This window comes from Thalassophryne amazonica, chromosome 1 (assembly GCF_902500255.1).
Source record: "Thalassophryne amazonica chromosome 1, fThaAma1.1, whole genome shotgun sequence".
Taxonomy (NCBI): domain Eukaryota; kingdom Metazoa; phylum Chordata; class Actinopteri; order Batrachoidiformes; family Batrachoididae; genus Thalassophryne; species Thalassophryne amazonica.
The window spans coordinates 141,451,605-141,472,900 of NC_047103.1; the positions used below are offsets into that span (position 1 = coordinate 141,451,605).

A 21,296-nucleotide genomic window follows, 5' to 3' on the forward strand; every position below is an offset into this window, starting at 1 on the left:
TGAAAGTGAAGTGCACCCCCAAAAATAAAATAACAAATACAAACAAACTAGAATAATTTGCATTGTATTTCAAATTAAGCTTTTCATTTTAACCTTACAGGGTCACATAGGGAGTCCTGCTGGGTCTGGCGGACCCATTGCATTTTGGGGCTTTAATTCAATGTAATCAAACCCATTTTTTTTAATACTCAGCGGATGTTTACTTCATTCCAATTGCAAGTAATATAACACCACATATGTTAAATTTGTTCCTTTTACCTTTGTTTAATCACATTTATGAAGTAAATGCCATTCGTTTTTGTCTTTTAATTAAAATGTAACAAAATAAGGAAAGTATCATGAAACATCACTGCAAAATAATTAACAAATATAGAACTGAAGCAAGTTGTTCCAAAACTATTGTGTATCACTGATTTGAATTTCATTACAAATTCAACCTACTCAGGTCAGTTTACACATAACATCTGTCTAAACAACAGATTAGCTCTCATTGAACTCAGCATTTTCATACCTGACTATACCCTATCATATCTCAGGGCATGTTATGATTCTGCACAAGGAAATACACATTAATCTACGAAAAGTTCTAAATTTTCATAACAGGACCACAAATTTATTCTATACATTCCTTGTTGGTGCACGAAATTAAAGTGATGCGGGGGAGTCTGGGGGTTTATGGTTAGGTGAAGGATAGTAGTGTTAGGGGTAGGTTATGGTTAGGGTTAGGGGGAAGGGTAGTGTTAGTATTAGAAAAAAAGAAAAAAAAAAAACCAACTAAAATTTGACTCATTTCATTATGGGAGCATGAAAAACAAAACTCAGACATTCACTGTACGTGTATTGCCTACAGTGAGAAAATAAGTGTTTGAACACCCTGCCATTTTGCAAGTTCTCCCACTTAGAAATCTGGAAGGGTCTGAAATTTTCATCTTAGGTGCATGTCCATTGTAAGAGACATAATCCAAAAAAAAAAAAAAAAAAAAAAAAAAAAACGGAAATACCAATGTATGATTTTTTAATACTTTATTTGCATGTACTGCTGCAAATAAGTATTCAACACCTGCCAATCAAGACCGGTTAGTCCACCTCTAAAAGTCCACCTCCACTCCATTATTATTCCAAATAAGAAGCACCTATTTGAGGCTGTTAGCTGCATAAAGACACCTGTCCACCCCACACAATCAGTAAGACTCCACCTACATCACCAAAAATATAAACACAACACTTTTGGTTTTGCTCCCATTTTGTATGAGAGAACTCAAAGATCTAAAACTTTTTCCACATACACAATATCACTACTTCCCCTCATATATTGTTCACAAACATTCTAAATCTGTGATAGTGAGCACTTCTCCTTTGCTGAGCTAATCCCATCCCACCTCACAGGTGCCCCATATCAAGATGCTGATAGACACCATGATTAGTGCCACAGGTGTGGCCTTAGACTGCCACACTAAAAGCCACTCTGAAAGGTGCAGTTTTGTTGATTGGGGGGATAACAGTCAGATTGGTGTGACCACCATTTGCCTCATGCAGTGCAACACATCTCCTTCGCATAGAGTTGATCAGGTTGTCAATTGTGGCTGGGGAATGTTGGTCCACTCTCTTCATGGCCTTTGCGAAGTTGCTGGATATTGCAGGAACTGGTAACGCTGTTGTATACGCCGGTCCAGAGATCCCAAACATGCTCAATGGCTGACATGTCCGGTGAGTATGCGGCCATGCAAGAACTGGGACATTTCAGCTTCCAAGAATTGTGTACAGATCCTTGCAACATGGGGCCGTGCATTATCCTGCTGCAACATGAGGTGATGTTCTTGGATGGCACAACAATGGGCCTCAGGATCTGTCACGGTATCTCTGTGCATTCAAAATGCCATCAATAAAATGCACCTGTGTTCTTCGTCCATAACGGACGCCTGCCCATACCATAACCCCACCGCCACCATGGGCCACTCGATTCACACACACGACGCCACACACGCTGTCTGCCATCTGCCCTGGACAGTGTGAACCGGGATTTATCCGTGAAGAGAACATCTCTCCAATGTGCCAAACGCCAGCGATGTGAGCATTTGCCCACTCAAGTCGGTTACGATGACGAACTGGAGTCAGGATGAGACCCCGATGAGGACGATGAGCATGCAGATGAGCTTCCCTGAGACGGTTTCTGACAGTTTGTGCAGAAATTCTTTGGTTATGCAAACCGTTTGTTTCAGCAGCTGTCTGAGTGGCTGGTCTCAGACGATCTTGGAGGTGAACATGCTGGATGTAGAGGTCCTGGGCTGGTGTGGTTACACGTGGTCTGCGTTTGTGAGGCTGGTTGGATGTACTGCCAAATTCTCTGAAACGCCTTGGAAATGACTTATGGTAGAGAAATGAACATTCAATACACGAGCAAACAGCTCTGGTTGACATTCCTGCTGTCAGCATGCCAATTGCACGCTCCCTCAAATCTTGCGACATCTGTGGCATTGTGCTGTGTGATAAAACTGCACCTTTCAGAGTGGCCTTTTATTGTGGACAGTCTAAGGCACACCTGTGCACTAATCATGGTGTCTAATCAGCATCTTGATATGGCACACCTGTGAGGTGGGATGGATTATCTCAGCAAAGAAGTGCTCACTATCACAGATTTAGACTGGTTTGTGAACAATATTTGAGGGAAATGGTGATATTGTGTATGTGGAAAAAGTTTTAGATCTTTGAGTTCATCTCATACAAAATGGGAGCAAAACCAAAAGTGTTGCGTTTATATTTTTGTTGAGTGTACTAACATGGCTATGACCAAAGAGCTGTCCAAAGACACCAGAGACAAAATTGTAAACCTCCACAAGGCTGGAAGGGCTATGGGGCAATTGCCAAGCAGCTTGGTGAAAAAAGATCAACTGTTGGAGGAATTATTAGAAAATGGAAGAAGCTAAACATGACTGTCAGTCTCCCTCGGACTGGGGCTCCATGCAAGATCCCACCCCGTGGCATGTCAATGATACTAAGAAAGGTGAGGAATCAGCCCAGAACTGCACGGGAGGAGCTGGTCAATGACCTGAAGAGAGCTGGCACCACTGTTTCCAAGGTTAGTGTGGGTAATACACTAAGATGTCATGGGTTAAAATCATGAATGGCACAGAACGTTCCCCTGCTTAAATCAGCACACGTCCAGGCCCGTCTTAACTTTGCCCATGACCATTTGGATGATCCAGAGGAGTCATGGGAGAAAGTTATGTGGTCAGATGAGACCAAAATAGAACTTTTGGGTCTTAATTCCACTCGCCGTGTTTGGAGGAAGAAGAATGCTGTAGTACCATCCCAAAAAACACTGTCCCTACTGTGAAGCATGGGGGGTGGAAGCATCATGCTTTGGGGGTGTTTTTCTGCACATGGGACAGGATGACTGCACTGTATTAAGGAGAGGATGACCAGGGCCATGTATTGCGAGATTTGGGGAACAACCTCCTTCCCTCAGTTAGAGCACTGAAGATGGGTCGTAGATGGGTCTTCCAACATGACAATGACACAAAGCACACTGCCAGGATAACCAAGGAGTGGCTCTGTAAGAAGCATATCAAGGTTCAGGAGTGGGCTAGCCAGTCTCCAGACCTAAACGCAATAGAAAATCTTTGGAGGGAGCTCAAACTCTGTGTTTCTCAGTGACAGCCCAGTAGCCTGGCTGATCTACAGAAGATCTGTGTGGAGGGAATGGGCCAAAATCCCTGCTGCAGTGTGTGCAAACCTGGTGAAAAACTACAGGAAACATTTGACCTCTGTAATTGCAATCAAGGCTACTGTACCAAATATTAACATGATTTTCACAGGTGTTGAAATAATTATTTGCAGCAGTAACATACAAATAAATTATTAAAAAAAAAATCATACATTGTGATTTCCGGATTTTTTTTTTTTTTTTCTCTGTGAGAGATTATGTCTCTCACAGTGGACATGCACCTAAGGTGAAAATTTCAGACCCTCCATGATTTCTAAGTGGGAGAACTTGCAAAATTGCAGGGTGTTCAAATATTTATTTTCTCACTGTATACAACCCATGGCAAAATTGTGGAATCACCGGCCTCGGAGGTGTTCATTCAGTGTTTACTTTTGTAGAACAAAAAGCAGATCCACAGAATGGCACAAAACTAAAGTCATTTCAAATGGCAACTTTCTGGCTTTAAGAAAAACTATAAGAAATCAGGAAAAATAATTGTGGCAGTCAGTAACGGTTACTTTTTTAGACCAAGCAGAGGGAAAAAAACACTCAATTCTGAGGAAAAAATTATGGAATCATGAAAAAAAAAAAAGAACACTCCAACACCATCACTAGTATTTTGGTTGCTACCACCTCTGGCTTTTATAACAGCTTGCAGTCTCTTAATGAGTGACAAAACAGTACTCTTCATCAATCTGGCTCAACTTTCTCTGTTGGTGTTACCAGATCAGCTTTGCAGGTGGGAGCCTTGTCATGGACCATTTTCTTCAACTTCCACCAAAGATTTTCAATTGGATTAAGATCTTGACTATTTGCAGGCCATGACATTGACCCTATGTGTCTTTTTGCAAGGAATGTTTTCACAGTTTTTTCTCTATGGCAAGATGAATTAACATCTTGAAAAAATGATTTCATCATCCCCAAACATCCTTTCAATTGATGGGATAAGAAAAGTGTCCAAAATATCAACGTAAACTTGTGCATTTATTGATGATGTAATGACAGCCATCTCCCCAGTGCCTTTACCTGACATGCAGCCCCATATCGTCAATGACTGTGGAAATTTACATGTTGTCTTCAGGCAGTCATCTTTAGAAATCTCATTGGAACGGCACCAACAAAGTTCCAGCATCATCACCTTGCCCAATGCAGATTTGAGATTCATCACTGAATATGACTTTCATCCAGTCATCCACAGTCCACGATTGCTTTTCCTTAGTCCATTGTAACCTTGTTTTTTTTTCTGTTTAAGTGTTAATGATGGCTTTCGTTTAGCTTTTCTGTATGTAAATCCCATTCCTTTAGGCGGTTTCTTACAGTTTGGTCACAGACGTTGACTCCAGTTTCCTCCCATTCGTTCCTCATTTGTTTTGTTGTGCATTTTCAATTTTTGAGACATATTGCTTTAAGTTTTCTGTCTTGACGTTTTGATGTCTTCCTTGGTCTACCAGTATGTCTGCCTTTAACAACCTTCCCATGCTGTTTGTATTTGGTCCAGAGTTTAGACACAGCTGACTGTGAACAACCAACATCTTTTGCATCATTGCATGATGATTTACCCTCTTTTAAGAGTTTGATAATCCTCTCCTTTGTTTCAATTGACATCTCTCGTGTTGGAGCCATGATTCATGTCAGTCCACTTGGTGCAACAGCTCTCCAAGGTGTGATCACTCCTTTTTTAGATGCAGACTAATGAGTAGATCTGATTTGATGCAGGTGTTAGTTTTGGGGATGAAAATTTCAGGGTGATTCCATAATTTATTGCTCAGAATTGAGTGAGTCCATATTTTTTCCCTCTGCTTGGTCTAAAAACGTAACCGTTACTGACTGCCACAATTTTTTTTTTGATTTCTTATAGTGTTTCTTAAAGCCAGAAAGTTGCCATTTGAAATTACTTTAGTTTTGTGTCATGTCTGTGATCTGCTTTTTTTCTACAAAATTAAACAACTGAATGAACATCCTCCGAGGCCGGTGATTCCACAATTATTGCCAGGGTTGTATACTTCTTCCTCTGTATTACCATCCAATCCTCGTCTCTCTCTTCAATATCATCTGTAAGGTAGCCTGAACAAAGTCAAAGTGTCTTTATTAATCCACCTAGGGAGAAATTTGTCTTGGGCAGGGGGGGAAGGGTTCGCTTTGCCATCTTGATCATTTGCGATATGGAACCACACTGACAAAGCTATTTATAGTGTCAGGTCTCCAAGATTCATTCCCACAAGACAGAGGGGAAATGTGTGGGAAATTGGGTGCTGTTCACACACAGGTTGCAACATGTTTGGGAACAGTGGGTGCTTCTCTTTCTCTCTCCTCTCTCTCTCTCTCCCTCTCTCTCCTCCTCTCTCCTCTTTCTCTCTCTCTCTCTCTCTCTCTCTCCTCTCGTGTTTTTTCTTTTTATTTAACAAGGGTATTTAACACCTCCTTCATGACTGTATGCCTGTGACCACGGGTCATCTACAGAGGAACAGACGGATCATAATTGTATTACCCGCTTGACAAAATGTGTTTTTATATGGTGTGTGGGTTTATTTCATTTTCAATACATCCATCTCCTTCCTCATATCAGACAGGTTCCTGCAGCTTTCACAGCACAGTGATTGTAGCTCAGCGGCAGAGTTTCTGAATGGCAATCAGAGCTTTTGGAAGGCATGAGTTTGAGTCCCATGGGTGACATGTAATTTTTATTTTTTTTTTATTTTCAGCAACTGCTGTGAAAAGCTGCTGTGTTCCCACGTGCATAAACCGTGGCAGCGGCATTGCACACACCTGCCCGTTGGCGCGATTTTGTGGTTCAATCATTCGAGCTGTTTCACCATGAATCGCCCTGAGTTGTACTTTATTTGTAGTATTTGTGTCATATCGTATATCATATGATATGACAATATTGAGATATAATAATTTGGCCATATTGTACATCCCTACTGTCAACTAGCTGAAAACTTTTAATATTAATTTCCATCTACATAAAAAAATGCTTAAAGTGGCAGGAGGTTAAGAGAGCTGCCATGGGGTGTGGTGTGGGGGGGGGGGGGGTGCTGGGGGGGTGGAGCTCCCCAGAAGCTGAAACATTTTAGCCATGCTCATGCTCCCCTGAAACACATTGACTGCCAAGTGGAGTAAAGACAGGCAATATCACATTGGCTGGTTGCTTGCTCGGACAAAATAAACCAAGATGGTGGAAAACAGTCTGAAACAGATATTTTTTAAGCAGTCAAGCATAGAGTAAAAACTCAGTGACACATCACGTTTTTCAATCCTCTATAATCCATTATAAGGATGTTATGGATGTTATTGTGCACACCCTGGGAACATGCATTAAAGCAACAGTTCAGGTCACGGGTATTCTCAAATCCTCACACATGCACTCCCATGCTTCCTCTTGCAGTTATTCTGCATGCAACCTGGTCTCACGGCAAGTCATGCTTCAGCAGCACAAAATATACATTAATCTATTGGTTCGTGATATTGTGGCGAAAAGCACCTCATTTTCGTCACGGCAGCACAAATTCATTCTCATTCATTCCATGATGGCTTGACGAAATTAAAAGCGAAGCGGGTGTCGGGGTTATGGTTAGGGTGGGGAGAAGGAGTAAAATTAGGTTATGGTTAAGGTTAGGGTTGGGAGTGGGAGTAGGGTTAGGAATAGTGAGTTAAAAAAAAGCTCTGTCATGAAAATTTGACTAATTTCGTCACGGGAGCACGAAAAAAAACAAAACAAAAAAAAAACAAAACAAAAACGTGAGACTGGGCTGTCTGCATGATGGTATTAAGGAGAAGGAAAAGACAATATTTGCCATGGAATTCCCCTCCCCCATATATATTTTTTATTTTCATTAAAATGAGCTGTAATTTTGCAAAACATTTCAAAAATCAACCCACATTATGATGCTTTAATTTTGTGTTTATGAAGATTTAAAGGCAGTACAGCTTTAAATAAAGAAAAGATCAATACTTGCTTCTGAAAATATAGAGTGCCTAAAAAATATTCCACACATTATGTCGAAATACTTTTAAAAGGTGTAGCCTAAATTTTGGTAAAATAGTGAAAAAGAGCAAGGTAAAACATATTCCTCCTTTGCGCTGGTTCATACAAAACACACTAAAACAAGTCAATATTACCACATTGCATTTTCTTGAAAAGCAGTCTTAGGTTGTATGCACAATGGGGTCATGTTGTTTGAGGCCAGGTGTATTTTTCCCCCTTTGGGATATTTGAACCTTGGCATGGTGCATAGCTGAAAGTTGCTGATTGTTCTTAACACAGGGTCATTGAGGGAAGAAGTGGAATTACATTATAGCTTATTTGGAGGTCACAAGGTTTCATGGGAGCTATCCATCAAACATTTGATGGTCTTTGGAGCCCATATAGACATGATTCTGCAAACACTGCATAAGGTTATGGCATTTCTCTTGAAAAAAACAAGTATACATGCAAACATCTTTTTGCACTCAGCAGGTCAGGTGCTAGAAACCTGTACTATAACTGGGCCCCAAATAGTTTGTGACTGTTGGTGGAAGTTACTTCTCTAAAATCTATGTCACTATTAAAATAATTTGGCCACAGTAAATGGTGATGGGTGCAATGTTATCAAAACCCAAAACCTCTGGTAGCATTGTGGTAATTCTTGCACAATGGGTACTTCAAGAGGTTGTATTGACATCACATTACAGAACTCATACACGTTAACAAATCTTCCATTGGTGCTGTTGTTCTGGCAGGTTCCCACTGCATTTCATAATGACTCTTGTCTTACCTGTACCCTTAGTTCTAACCAGTTATAGTGCATTGCAAATTAAATTACCAGTCACAATAGAGTATAAGTGTAACGCTGTCTATAACTCATTGCTGCCCTTATTCCGGTATATGAGAAGCAGAGTGAGAACTCAGAATGTTTGAGTTTGTTGCTCTGGATGAACTCTAAGTCTGGTTTCCAATTGCTTATAGTGAAGCAGATAACTGTAACAATTGTTCATTTCTGGTGCCCCCCTATCTGGCCGGCCTGGTTGAGTCTTATGTGCGGCAAGTGCTCTGCGTTCACAGGGTGCGGGACTATTGTGTGCCCCAAGGGTGAAGAAAAGGTCAGCAGGTTACAGAGCTTTTTATCACCGCGCCCCAGCTCTGTGGAATGATCTGACGGCACTAATACGACAGTCAGACTCTGTTGAGACTTTTAAAGCCAGGTTGAAGACACATCTGTTCTCCCTGTTTTATCATTAGTATTTTATATGATTGTGTATCTTTTTTTATTCATTTTATTTATTTTACTTCTTTTACCTTTTATGGTTAATTTTTTTTATTATTGTGTTTTAATCTTATTTCATTTTATTCTGCTTTTAAATGTTTATGAAGCGCCTTTCTCGTAATTTGGCGCTATATAAATTAATAAATTATTATTATATTATTATAATGATTTTGATCACAAAAGTAAGAGAACTGTTTATGGAACAAGTTTTTTTTTTTTATTAACTCAGAAAAAGAATATTCTTAAGTTTATGAATGAATATTTACAGAACAGCCTCAGAATTGAGATTCAATGTTTTTGATCACAATAGTAAAGGAACAATTTTACAGAACAAGTTTTTTATAAATTCACATGAATATTCTTAAGGGTATGAATGAGTAACAGAACTGCCTCAGAATTGACATTCAATGTAGTAGGAAATTATGAACTAAGTATGCATGAACAAGAGTTGTCATACTCAACACAACTTTCTTTTATTATTATTATTTGTTTTTTTTTTGTTTTTTATGATCAAACATTTTTTTCCAATTATTTATTTATTTTTAAGACCTAACGTTCTTGGCATTTTGATTAAGGTGTCTGTGTGTGTGTATCTGTGTGCATGCAGCCTTGTTCACTCTATTCTTCTCAAAAGCACCACGTTTAGTAAAAGCAAAATTCTCTACTGACTTTATATCTCCAACCAGCAAACAAATGGTTAAAAAAAAAAAAACGACCAGAGTGGAGTCAGTGACCAACACAACACGAGCTGTTTTCCACTCTGTCTTGTCAAATGCACCGTGTACGTTACTAAACAAGTTCACCAAGTAACTTTAAATACCATACAAACCAAAACAGAGGTGAATTGAAGAAAAAATGAGTACTGACACATCAACGTGAGCTAGAGTCAAGCCAAGCACATAGAGAGAGCAGATCCTGTCTGTGTGTGTGCGAGACATGTCTGTGTAGGGAGGGGCAGGCGCTGTGTGTGATTGGCCAATCACAGTGCGTGAAGACAGTCAGTTAGCCAAACAGGATTTTCCTTCAGCATGAGCACAGATATTGACGAGTTTTACTCGGATCATGCTTGTGCTCATCAAAAATGCTTTATCCGTACCGGAGGCTCAACCCAAGTTCTTAGGATGTTCTGTGCTCTCTCATTATTTTGTCCTTACATATGTACATCTGTCCAACATTTCGTAGCTGCCGCTGCTGTGTGAGCATGATGTGGTATCACACAACTCACGTGGTTGCACTGTGTTCATGTGCATGCACATGAGCTTGCATGACACCGTCATCACGGGATTGTACACAGCTGTCTGACCATCTGTCGCTATAGACAGCCGCTGGACTTTTTCGAGGTTCGCCTATTTTTTTGTTTGTTTGTTGTTTGTTTGTTTTTTTCCTGCCTTTTTCGGCCGGTTTCTGCCTCATTCATCCAACTTCATATTATGTGTGAAGAGGCCATAATAGTGCAGCAGATAACAGAATATTTACAGAGGAATCCTTCAAATCTGGAAAGAAAGAAGCACTCTTTTGAAAAACTGAGTAGCCACTTGAATTTTCAGTAGGCGGCCAGGTAGGGGTCAATTGAAGAATTACACAGGGTCAAAATTTAAAAATATTTCAATCATATTGAAAGCTATACCACATTATTTGTCTGATCACAACAATACCAAAAAGGTATAGTTTGGACTATCTATGAGTGAATGTTATGGAGTTATGGGGTAAAAACAAAAAGAATGGTGACAACGGTCAATTTCAGTTTGTAAAAAAAACCAAAACAAATAATAATAATAAAAGAAAGTTGTGTTGAGTATGACAACTCCTTGTTCATGCATAGTTAGTTCCTAATTTCCTACTACAGTGAATGTCAATTCTGAGGCGGTTCTGTTACTCATACATACCCTTAAGAATATTCATGTTCCGAGTTTATAAAAAAAACTTGTTCTGTAAAATTGTTCCTTTACTATTGTGATCAAAACATTAAATCTCAATTCTGAGGCTGTTCTGTAAATATTCATTCATATACTTAAGAATATTCTTGTTCTGAGTTCATAAAAAAAAAAAAAAAAACTTGTTCCGTAAACAGGTGTCTTACTTTTGTGATCAAAATCATTATAATATATAATAATAATTTATTAATTTATATAGCGCCAAATCACGAGTAATTGCCCCAAGGCGCTTCACAAACATTTAAAAGCAGAATAAAATGAAATAAGATTAAAACACAATAAAAAAAATAACCATAAAAGGTAAAATAAGTAAAACAAATAAAAAAAAGACACACAATCATATAAAATACTAATGATAAAACAGGGAGAACAGATGTGTCTTCAACCTGGCTTTTAAAAATCTCCACAGAGTCCGACTGTCGTATTAGCGCAGGCAGATCATTCCACAGAGCTGGGGCGTGGTGATAAAAAGCTCTGTAACCCGCTGACATTTCTTCACCTTCGGGACACAAAATAGTCCCGCACCCTGTGAACGCAGAGCCCTTGCACATAAGACTCAACAGGCCGGCCAGATAGGTGGGCGCCAGTCCGTGAACAATTTTATAGGCCAATAGTAACACCTTAAAATCCGCTCTCAAGGAGACCGGAAGCCAGTGAAGGGATTCCAGAACAGGCGTAATATGATCAAACCTTCTGCTTCATGTCAGAAGTCTGGCAGCAGCATTTGAACAGTTGAAGACCCCTGATGCTGGACTGTGGTAAACCAGAAAACAAAGCATTACATAGTCCAATCTAGAAGAGACAAACACATGAATCAGAGTCTCAGCATCAGCCATAGACAGGATGGGACGAATCTTTGCTATATTTCTTAGATGAAAGAAAGCAGTCCTCGTAGTGTCCCTAATGTGGAGGTCAAAGGACAACGTAGGATCAAAAAATTACCCCAAGGTTCCTCACTTTGTCAGTATGATGTATAACACATGAACCTAGGCTAAGCACTAGCTGATCAAATTGATGCCGATGTCTTGCTGGACCAAGAACCATCATTTCAGTCTTATCAGAGTTCAAAAGTAGAAAGTTGCTAGACATCCAACTTCTCACTGCTGCGAGACAGTCCTGTAAATATTTTATGTGGACAGGATTTCCAGCAGCTATCGGCATGTACAACTGAGTGTCATCAGCATAGCAATGAAAAGCAACCCCAAAACACAGCAAAATGTTCCCAAGGGGTGCCATATACAGGGAAAAAAGCAGGGGACCTAAAACGGATCCCTGCGGAACCCCGAACTTCATGCCCCTAAAGTCAGAGGTAGTGTCGTTGCACAACAACACAGTGGGAACGACCAGACAGATAAGACGTCAGCCAGGCAAGAGCAGTTTCCAGCAATCCTGAAACAGTTTTCTAGCCTATCAAGTAGAATATGATGATCAACTGTGTCAAACGCAGCACTGAGATCCAGCAACACCAATACTGTAGCTGTATCCGAGTCCATTGCTCGCAGAAGATCATTAACTACTTTAATAAGTGCTGTTTCTGTGGAGTGATGTCTTCTAAATGGAGACTGCAGTTGCTCAAAAAGGTAATCTCAGGAAGGATAGTCCACAAGCTGCCGTGAAATCACCTTTTCCAGAATTTTAGAGCAGAATGACAGATTTGATATTGGCTTATAATTTTTAATACACCAGGATCAAGATAGATTTCTTGAGTAGTGGTTTAACCACTGCAGATTTAAAACAATTTTGGAACAGATCCAGAGTTTAGAGAAAGGTTAACAATTTCCAGCACAGTCGGCCCAAGAATGGGCCAAAATCCTTAAACAATTTTGTTGGTATAGGATCAAATAAGAAGTTGTGTTTTTTCAAATCATTGATTCGAATCTCAATTTTGGGGCTGTTTTGTAAATAGTTCCTTACTATTGTGATCAAAAACATTTAATCTCAATTCTGAGGCTGCTCTGTAATATTCCTTCATACACTTGAGAAAATTCATGTTCTGAGTTCATAAAAAAAACTTAGGTAAATAGTTCTCATACTTTTGTGCTCAAATCATTGATTTGAATCTCAATTTTGAGTCTGTTCTGTAAATAATTTTCAAATAAACAATAAATATAGCAACTTCTGATCAATCCATATCAAATCCGGATTTAAAATAATGTACAGATGTAAGCCCCACCCACACAGAGTACAGATACAGATAATTTAGATGGTTGAACAGATACAGATACAGATAGTGGCGTACTCGCTCATCCCTACTAAGACTGAATAAAGAGAATCATGCTACTGGTAATGATGTGTAATTGATGCCTGATGACTTGACGGGTCTGTGTTGGAAATGATGAAACAAATGGATTTCCTTTTGGTCTGTTAAATATTTAATTCCTGTTATATAGAGCAAACAATACAAGAATTATTTTCCTTTCTTTCCTTCATGTTCATGAACCATGGCCATGGACGTAAACAAGGAATTAATGAACTGACATGAATGAAATGATGTGCCATATCATGAACACATCAGCTGGCTGTACACATCCAGCTATCCAGCGTATGGGGTGCTGAAGGACACTGCATCTATGGACTTTAACTCACGTGGTAGACATGACATTTGGATTGCCGGAGGTGTGTTTTAATTTTTTTACCATGTCAGGAGAGCATGCCGACACGTGCATCGCAGAGGCGTGTTGAGAGGTGGTGTTCTTCATGGTGCAATATGTGTTCTCAAGCTGTGTGTAGTGATGACACAGAGGTCAGTTGCAGTGGCTCATCAGCGACATGCCCACCTGTCCAGAGCAGCACAGCGCTCATATGAATGGGCTCATGGACATGGCTGATCTGTCAGTCGGGCTGTCACATGACGGATGCACGTGTGGATGTTGTGATCATGTGTCACATGATGTGCCTGTTCAGGCAGATGGCATGCTGGTGCTGTAAAATGCAGCCGGAGTGGTGGAGTTTTTTTTTTATCTCTATTGGGGTGGTGTGGGGGATGCTGCTCGCCGATGATTACACCTCAGTGGGACATGCTGGGTATGTCATGATGGGTGTTCCACAGCTGTCAGCTGTTCCATCATAGGCATGACAGCCATCCACATGTGCGCACTGCTCTGACAGCGATGGCAGTGCACTCCGGCCACCTTTTGAGTCTAACCACCTCAGCCGCCACCTTGACAATGTAGGCTCGTGGTGTGGCCTATTTTATGGACTACATTGGAATGACAGGGGCAAAAAGACTAGAAGTCAAGCAAAACGTGAAAAGCAACAAGAAGAACGGAAAATGGATGATCATCAACACCACAAGGAGAACGTTAGCTTAATGCTACAAGCTATCAAGACTGAACTATGTGAATTTCATAACGAGAACAAACAGGATCTCCAAAGACTGAAGGAAGAAATTAAAGAAGTTGTGAAATCCAGTTGAAAGGAATAAAAAGGGAACTCTATCAAAACATATCTGCCAACCCTGAGAAAATCAACTGCTCTCAAAAACAAGCTAACAGAGGCTGAGGCACGGTTAGCCAAAACTGAAACTTTGAACATTGGTTAAAGTATTAGAAAACCACAAGTCTGTACAAACTAAACTAACAGATCTGGAGGGGAGATTTAGAAGGAATAATATCTGCCTTTTTGGGGTTCCAGAGGGGAAAGAGAGTGATTCAATGCTACGGTTCGTGGATAAGCTGTTAAAAGTGACACTTTCATTGCCTGAGGATGCTAGCCTACACATACAGCGAGCCTACTGAGCACTGGCAAAAAAAATCGGGTCCAAATGATCCACCCAGGTCTATAATAATAAACTTTCAAGAATATGTCACAAAAGAAAGCATACTGAAGAAGGCATGGTCCGGTAAAGTGACGTATGATGGACAGCAGCTATTGTTTGACCATGACTAAGCCACAGAAGTGGTGAAGAAGGGCAAGGAATATGCTAGCATCAAAAAGGGCTCTGAAGGAGAAAGGTGTCCGGTTTCAAACACCATTTGACAAAATACTCATTCATTGGGAAACGGGAGTGCGAACATATGGCAGCACTCATGAAGCAGCTTTGGAGATGAGGTGAAGACGATACTCCATGCCATTACCAAACTCTGACCCAGCGGACATGGACATGCGTATATCCCGGTTGCCAACATGGCAACACACTGCAGTGCGACTGGACGAGCAGTGAAGACAAGTTATACCAAATTAGAAGTATCTGGATAATTTGCGTCGACTGAAACAGGAACATGTAAAATAAGCTATTTAGGAGACAAGCTCATATATTAACATAGACAGGAGGAGATACCAAAGGAAGTTTAATTGAAAAGTTATATTGTTTTGCATTGACTTTGCTGAAGTGGTAAAGTATGCTGTTGGATAACGTTGGACTTCTGGATGTGTGAAATGAGATGTCTCACCTCCAGAGAGGAGCCCTCCTTAAAGAGACATACTCCTCAACCTGCCAACGGGGACTTGGGAGGAGAAAGACCTACCCCAGACTGGAAGTTAGACTTTTGCTTTTGTCTTACTTTACTATTTTAGCTATGTTTGAGTATATCTGGCCACATGTTCAGGCCTTTGTTCTTTGTCTGGAACATTTTGATATACATTTTGGCCACTTATATTGCTTTAAACAATATCAAGTTGGTGTCACTGAATGTGAATAGACCTGGTTAAAAGAAATAAGGTTTGACCAAGCTTAAAAATTAAAAACCCCAAGTAGTTTTTTTGTTTTTGTTTTTTTTTGGGGGTTTTTTGTTTGTTTTTTTGTTTTTTTGCAGGAGACCCATCTGCCATCACAAGAACACGAAAACTTAAGATTTGGCTACAGAAATACATTTTATAGCTCTTATAAACATAGCCAATAAAGGGGAGTAGCTATTCTAATGCAAATTTGGTACAATTTGAATGTTATAAAGGTTTAACAGAAAAGAGGGTCGATATGTGTTCCTTAAAGAAAAACTAGAAAATAAACTGGTTACTTTGGTTAACGTGTATGCGCCCCCAGAAAGTAAGAAAGATTTTTTTATAGATCTTTTTAATATTGTAGCTGAGGAAATGGAAGGCCTTTACTCTGTGGAGGAGATTTTAATGTAGTCTTGAATCGTAATATGGATACAATGAGTGTTAAAAACTGCAAGAACACTATGACTAAAGTAATAAATACAATGATACAGGAAGTGGGGCTGGTAGATATATGGGGAGAGCTCCATCCTCAGGTGAAGGATTACCCACAGTACTCAGTTCCCCATGCTGTATATTCCAGAATTTATTATTTTCTGATTAACTCTGAACACATTTTCAATGTAACAGAATGTCAAATCAATGTGGCAGATGGCTCTGACCACAGCATGATTCATCTCAAAATTAACCTTAACAATAGGAAAATTACACTGCATGGAGACTCAATTTGAGTATTCTAAACAGTGAAGACAATAAAAAGCATATCAAAGAAGAAATTAAAAGAGACATTGAAGAAAATGATACAGGATACGTAGATCCAACTACACTGTGGGAAGCGATAAAAGCAGTTTTGAGAGGAAAGCTAATTGATTTGCAAAAATGTGCCAGAACGACTGCATACAAAAATAAAACAGAAAATCTCAAACATCTTGAGGAAGAACACAAACAAACTGGTAATCGGTCAGTTTTTAAAAAAATCCAAGAAATCTGAAAAGAAATTGATGATATTCTTCAAGAAGAAATTGGGGGAAAAAAAAAGAGCCAGACTTACAAAACAAATCTATTATGAAGTAGGACCCAAAGCAATCAGAATGTTGGTGAGGCGACTGCGTAAACAAGAATTAATGATGATCAGCAAAATTAGAGATATGGGTTGTAATCAGTTGTACTATAAATCTAACGAGCTTGAAAGTGAGTTTGAAAAATACTATACTAAATTATATTCCCAACCTCCAGCTGCAGATAAGATAAGGTAAGATAAGATAAACTTTATTGATCTCACAGAGGAGAAATTCACGTTACGTCACCTCTTAAAAAACACACAAGATGGATGCAAGCAGAGGAAAATGTTCATCAAACAGCATGTGCAAGGATAAGCAATAATAATAATAATACTTGTAACAGTACAATAAAATAAGAAGATGAGGTAGAAACAGAATATATATATATATATATATATATATATATATATATATATATATATATATATATATATATATAATATATATATATATATATATATATATATATATATAAGCTGGAGGACACAGGTGTGGATGGACATCTCGCCGCCTGGACCATCGACTACCTCACTGACCACCCGCAGTACGTGCTGCTGCGCGGCTGTCAGTCTGAGGTGGTAAGGTGCAGCACCGGGGCCCCCCAGGGCACCGTCCTCTCGCCTTTTCTCTTCACCCTCTACACCTCAGACTTCACCTACAACATGGACAGTTGCCATCTCCAGAAGTTCTCTGATGACTCCGCCATTGTGGGTCGCGTGTCTGAGGTGAACGAGCTGGAGTACCGGTCGGTCATCACAGACTTTGTGGACTGGTGTGAACGCAACCACTTGTGTCTCAACACCAGTAATACGAAGGAGATGATCAACTTCAGGAGGAAACCACCACCTTACCCACCGGTGAACATCCAGAGTAAATAAACTATTAGACAATTTCTACATGGTCTTGATTTACCTACTATAGGGGAGACCCAAATAAACTTATCATGTCACAGATCACAGATAAAGAAATAGAGACAGCAATCGGAAAACAGAAGACAAAACACCAGGCAGTGATGGTTTTCCATCAGAATTTTATAAAGTTTTTAGGGAGGAACTCAAACCACTACTTCAGTCATGCTTTAACTAGACTGTCAAGCAACGGACAGCCCCTCCATCATGGAGAGAATCAATATTACTCTTATACCCAAAGAAGGCAGAGATAAGGAACAATGTAAAAACTTTAGGCCAATATCACTACTGAACGTGTATTATAAAATGTATACTTCGATTATTTGTTAACGATTTGAAACCTTCCTACTAGATTTGATTAATGTAGACCAAACAGGTTTCATTAGGGGGCGCCAAACTCAAGACAATATAAAGCGTGTACTTTATATCATAGATAAAGTTCAAAATACAAATTTTAGCGCAGAGTTGATTAGTTTGGACCAAAAAAAGCATTTAATAGTGTAAGCTGGGCGTTTTTTTTCTATGAAGTACTAAAAAAGTTTGGATTTAAAGATGACTCTATTCAGTGTATTACAACATTGCATCACAAACCCACTGCCAGAATCAAGATAAATGGCAACATAACAAACAAAATACAGCTTGAAAGAGGAAATAAACAGGGCTGCAGCTTACAAGGTCTGTCCATAAAGTATCGTACCTTTTTATTTATTTTTTAAACTATATGGATTTGATTCATATGTTTTCATGTCAGACAAGCAGAACCCTTGTGCGCATGCGTGAGTTTTTCCACTCCTGTCGGTGACGTTATTCGCCTGTGAGCATGCCTTGTGGAAGGAGTGGTCCCGCCCCGTCATCGGATTTTCATTGTCTGGAAATGGCGGAATGATTTGGGTTTTTTTTTCAATCAGAATTTTTCAGAAGCTGTTAGAGACTGGCTCCTGGAAACTATTCGAAAATTTATCTGGCTTTCGGTGAACATTTTACGGGCTTCACAGAGAATAAGGTCTGGTAGTACAGCTTTAAGGACCCCTTTAAGGACGCTCAGCGTGCTGCGCTCCGACGACAAGGCACAAGCCACCGGACCATTTCTGAGCTGATGGCTCTGTGGATACGAGACCGTCGTGTGCTCTTTCTCTGGTTATCACAAGAGCTGGACATCAGCCATTTTCTGGCAGATTTCACTTTTAACAAGAGATTTTGTCATGGAAAGCTGCGCGGAGGCTTCGCGCGTCACGACCGATTCGCTTTGGAAGCGAGACAAAGGAACACCTCCATTTCGGCGTGTCAGAGGACAAGTTTGGACATGTCCAGCTCTCCACAATTTCACTGATACTTACTGGACTGGTAAGCATTGAAAGCCGAGATAGACATCGTGGTGGGGGAGTTTGCGTACACGAATGATCCTAGGAGCTATGTGCCCCTGGTAGGGTCTCCTAAGGCAAACAGGTCCTAGGTGATGGGTCAGACTAAGGGCAGTTCAGAATCTCCCATGACCAGTACAAAATTACTGTACTAACTGTAGGCTTCACTTTTCTTGAGTTGCCCACAGGGAGAGGCGGAGAGCTAGGGTAGCATTGCTTATTGCTCCCCAGCTCAGTCGCCATGTGTTGGAGTTCACCCCGGTGAATGAGAGGGCCGCATCCCTACACCTTTGCATCGTCTTGGCCTACAGGCCGGGCGACAGTGCAGAGTACCCGACCTTCTTGGAGTCCCTGGGAGGGGTACTAGATAGTGCTCTGACTGGGGACTCCATTGCTCTCCTGGGGGATTTCAATGCCCACATGGACGGCGACAGTGAGACCTGGAGGGGGGTGATCGGGAAGCATGGCCTCCCCGATCTGAACCTGAGTGGTGTTCAGTTGTTGGACTTCTGTGCTAGTCACAGTTTGTCCATCACGAACACCATGTTCGAGCACAAGCCTGTCCATAAGTGCACGTGGCACCAGGACACCCTGAGCCGGAGGTCGATGATTGACTTTGTAGTTTTACCTTCGGCCACGTGTCTCGGACACTGGGATGAAGAGAGAGGCTGAGCTGTCAACCGATCACCACCTGGTGGTGAGTTGGATTCGCTAGGAGGGGAGAAAGCTGGTCAGACCTGGCAGGGCCAAATGTATCGTGAGGGTCTTCTGGGAATGACTGGTGGAATCCTGTGTCAGCGAGGTCTTCAACTCCTACCTCCAGGAGAGCTTCTCCCAGATCCCGGGGGAGGTTGGAGACATGGAGTCCGAGTGGACCATGTTCTCCACCTCCACTGTCGATGCGGCCGCTCATAGGTGTGGTCACAAGGTCTCTGGTGCCTGTCATGGCGGCAATCCCCGAACCCGGTGGTGGACGCCGGAAGTAAATAGGACCCCGGAGGCAGCTGACAGGTACCGGCAGGCCAAGCGTGCTGCAGCGTGTGCAGTCACAGAGGCATAAACGCGGGTCTGGGAAGAGTTTGGGGAGGCCATGGAGGAGGACTATCGGTCGGCCTCGAAGAAATTCTGGCAAACCGTCCGACGCCTCAGGGGTGGAAGCAGCTCCCCACCGGTGAGTGGGGAGCTTGTTGACCCTGACTGGGGATGTTGTCGGGTGGTGGAAGGAATACTTCGAGGATCTCCTCAATCCCATCGTCAAGTCTTCTGAAGAGGAAGCAGAGACTGGGGACCCAGAGGCGGACTCATCCATCGCCCAGGCCGAGGTCACCGAGGTGATTGGGGAGCTCCTCGGTGGCGGGGCTCCTGGGGTGGATAAAGTCTGTCCTGGGTATCCTTGGGTCTCTGGATGTTGTAGACTGTCTTGGTTTACACGCCTCTGCAACATTGCGTAGTGGTCGGGGACAGTGCCTCTGGATTGGCAGACGGGGGTGGTGGCCCCTCTGTTTAAGAAGAGGGACTGGAGGGTGTGTTCCAACTATAGGGGGATCACACTCCTCAGCCTCCCCGGTAAGGTCTATTCCAGAGTACTGGAGAGGAGAATTTGACCGATAGTCAAACCTTGGATTCAGGAGAAGCAGTGTGGTTTTTGGCCTGGTCACGGCACACTGGACCAGCTCTACACCCTCCATCGGGTGCTCAAGAGTTCATGGGAGTTCGCCCAACCAGTCCACATGTGCTTTGTAGATCTGCAGAAGGTGCTTGACCGTGTCCCTCGGGGCACCCTGTGGGGGGTGCTCCGGGACTATGGGGTCCTTTGCTAAGGACTATCCGGTCCCTGTATGACCGCAGCAGGAGCTTGCTTCGCATTGTCGGTAGTAAGGTCGAACCTGTTTTCAGTGCACTTTGGCCTCTGCCAGGGCTGCCCTTTGTCACTGGTTCTGTTCATTACCTTTATGGACAGAATTTCTAGGCGCAGCCAGGGTGTAGAGGGGGTCCAGTTTGGGAACCACAGAATCTCATCTCTTGTGTTTGCGGATGATGTGGTTCTGTTGGCTTAGTCAAATCAGGACCTTCAGCGTGCACTGGGGTGCTTTGCAGCCGAGTGTGAAGCATCCGGGATGAAAATCAGCAGCTACAAATCCGAGACCATGGTTCTTGACCGGAAAACAGTGCCTTGCCCTCTACAGGTTGGTGGAGTGTCCTTACCTCAAGTATCTCGGGGTCTTGTTCACGAGCGGGGGACAGATGGAGCGTGAGAATGACATACGGATCGGTGCAGTGCCTGCAGTGATGCAGTCACTGTATGGGACTGTTGTGGTGAAGAGAGAGCTGAGCAGGGGGGCAGAGCTCTCGACTTACCGATCAATCTACATTCCGACCCTCACCTATGGTCATGAGATTTGGCTCATGACCGAAAGAATGGGATCGCGA

General features: G+C 41.7%; 1 long non-coding RNA gene across 1 annotated transcript; it reads left to right on the forward strand.

Moving 5' to 3' along the window:
• The first annotated feature begins 624 nt into the window (after positions 1-624).
• On the forward strand, positions 625-19,982 carry LOC117520506. Its single transcript, XR_004563666.1, has 4 exons — positions 625-635; positions 1,143-1,145; positions 3,082-3,086; positions 19,857-19,982. It is a non-coding gene; the product is annotated as an uncharacterized LOC117520506 (long non-coding RNA).
• The last annotated feature ends 1,314 nt before the right edge of the window (positions 19,983-21,296 follow it).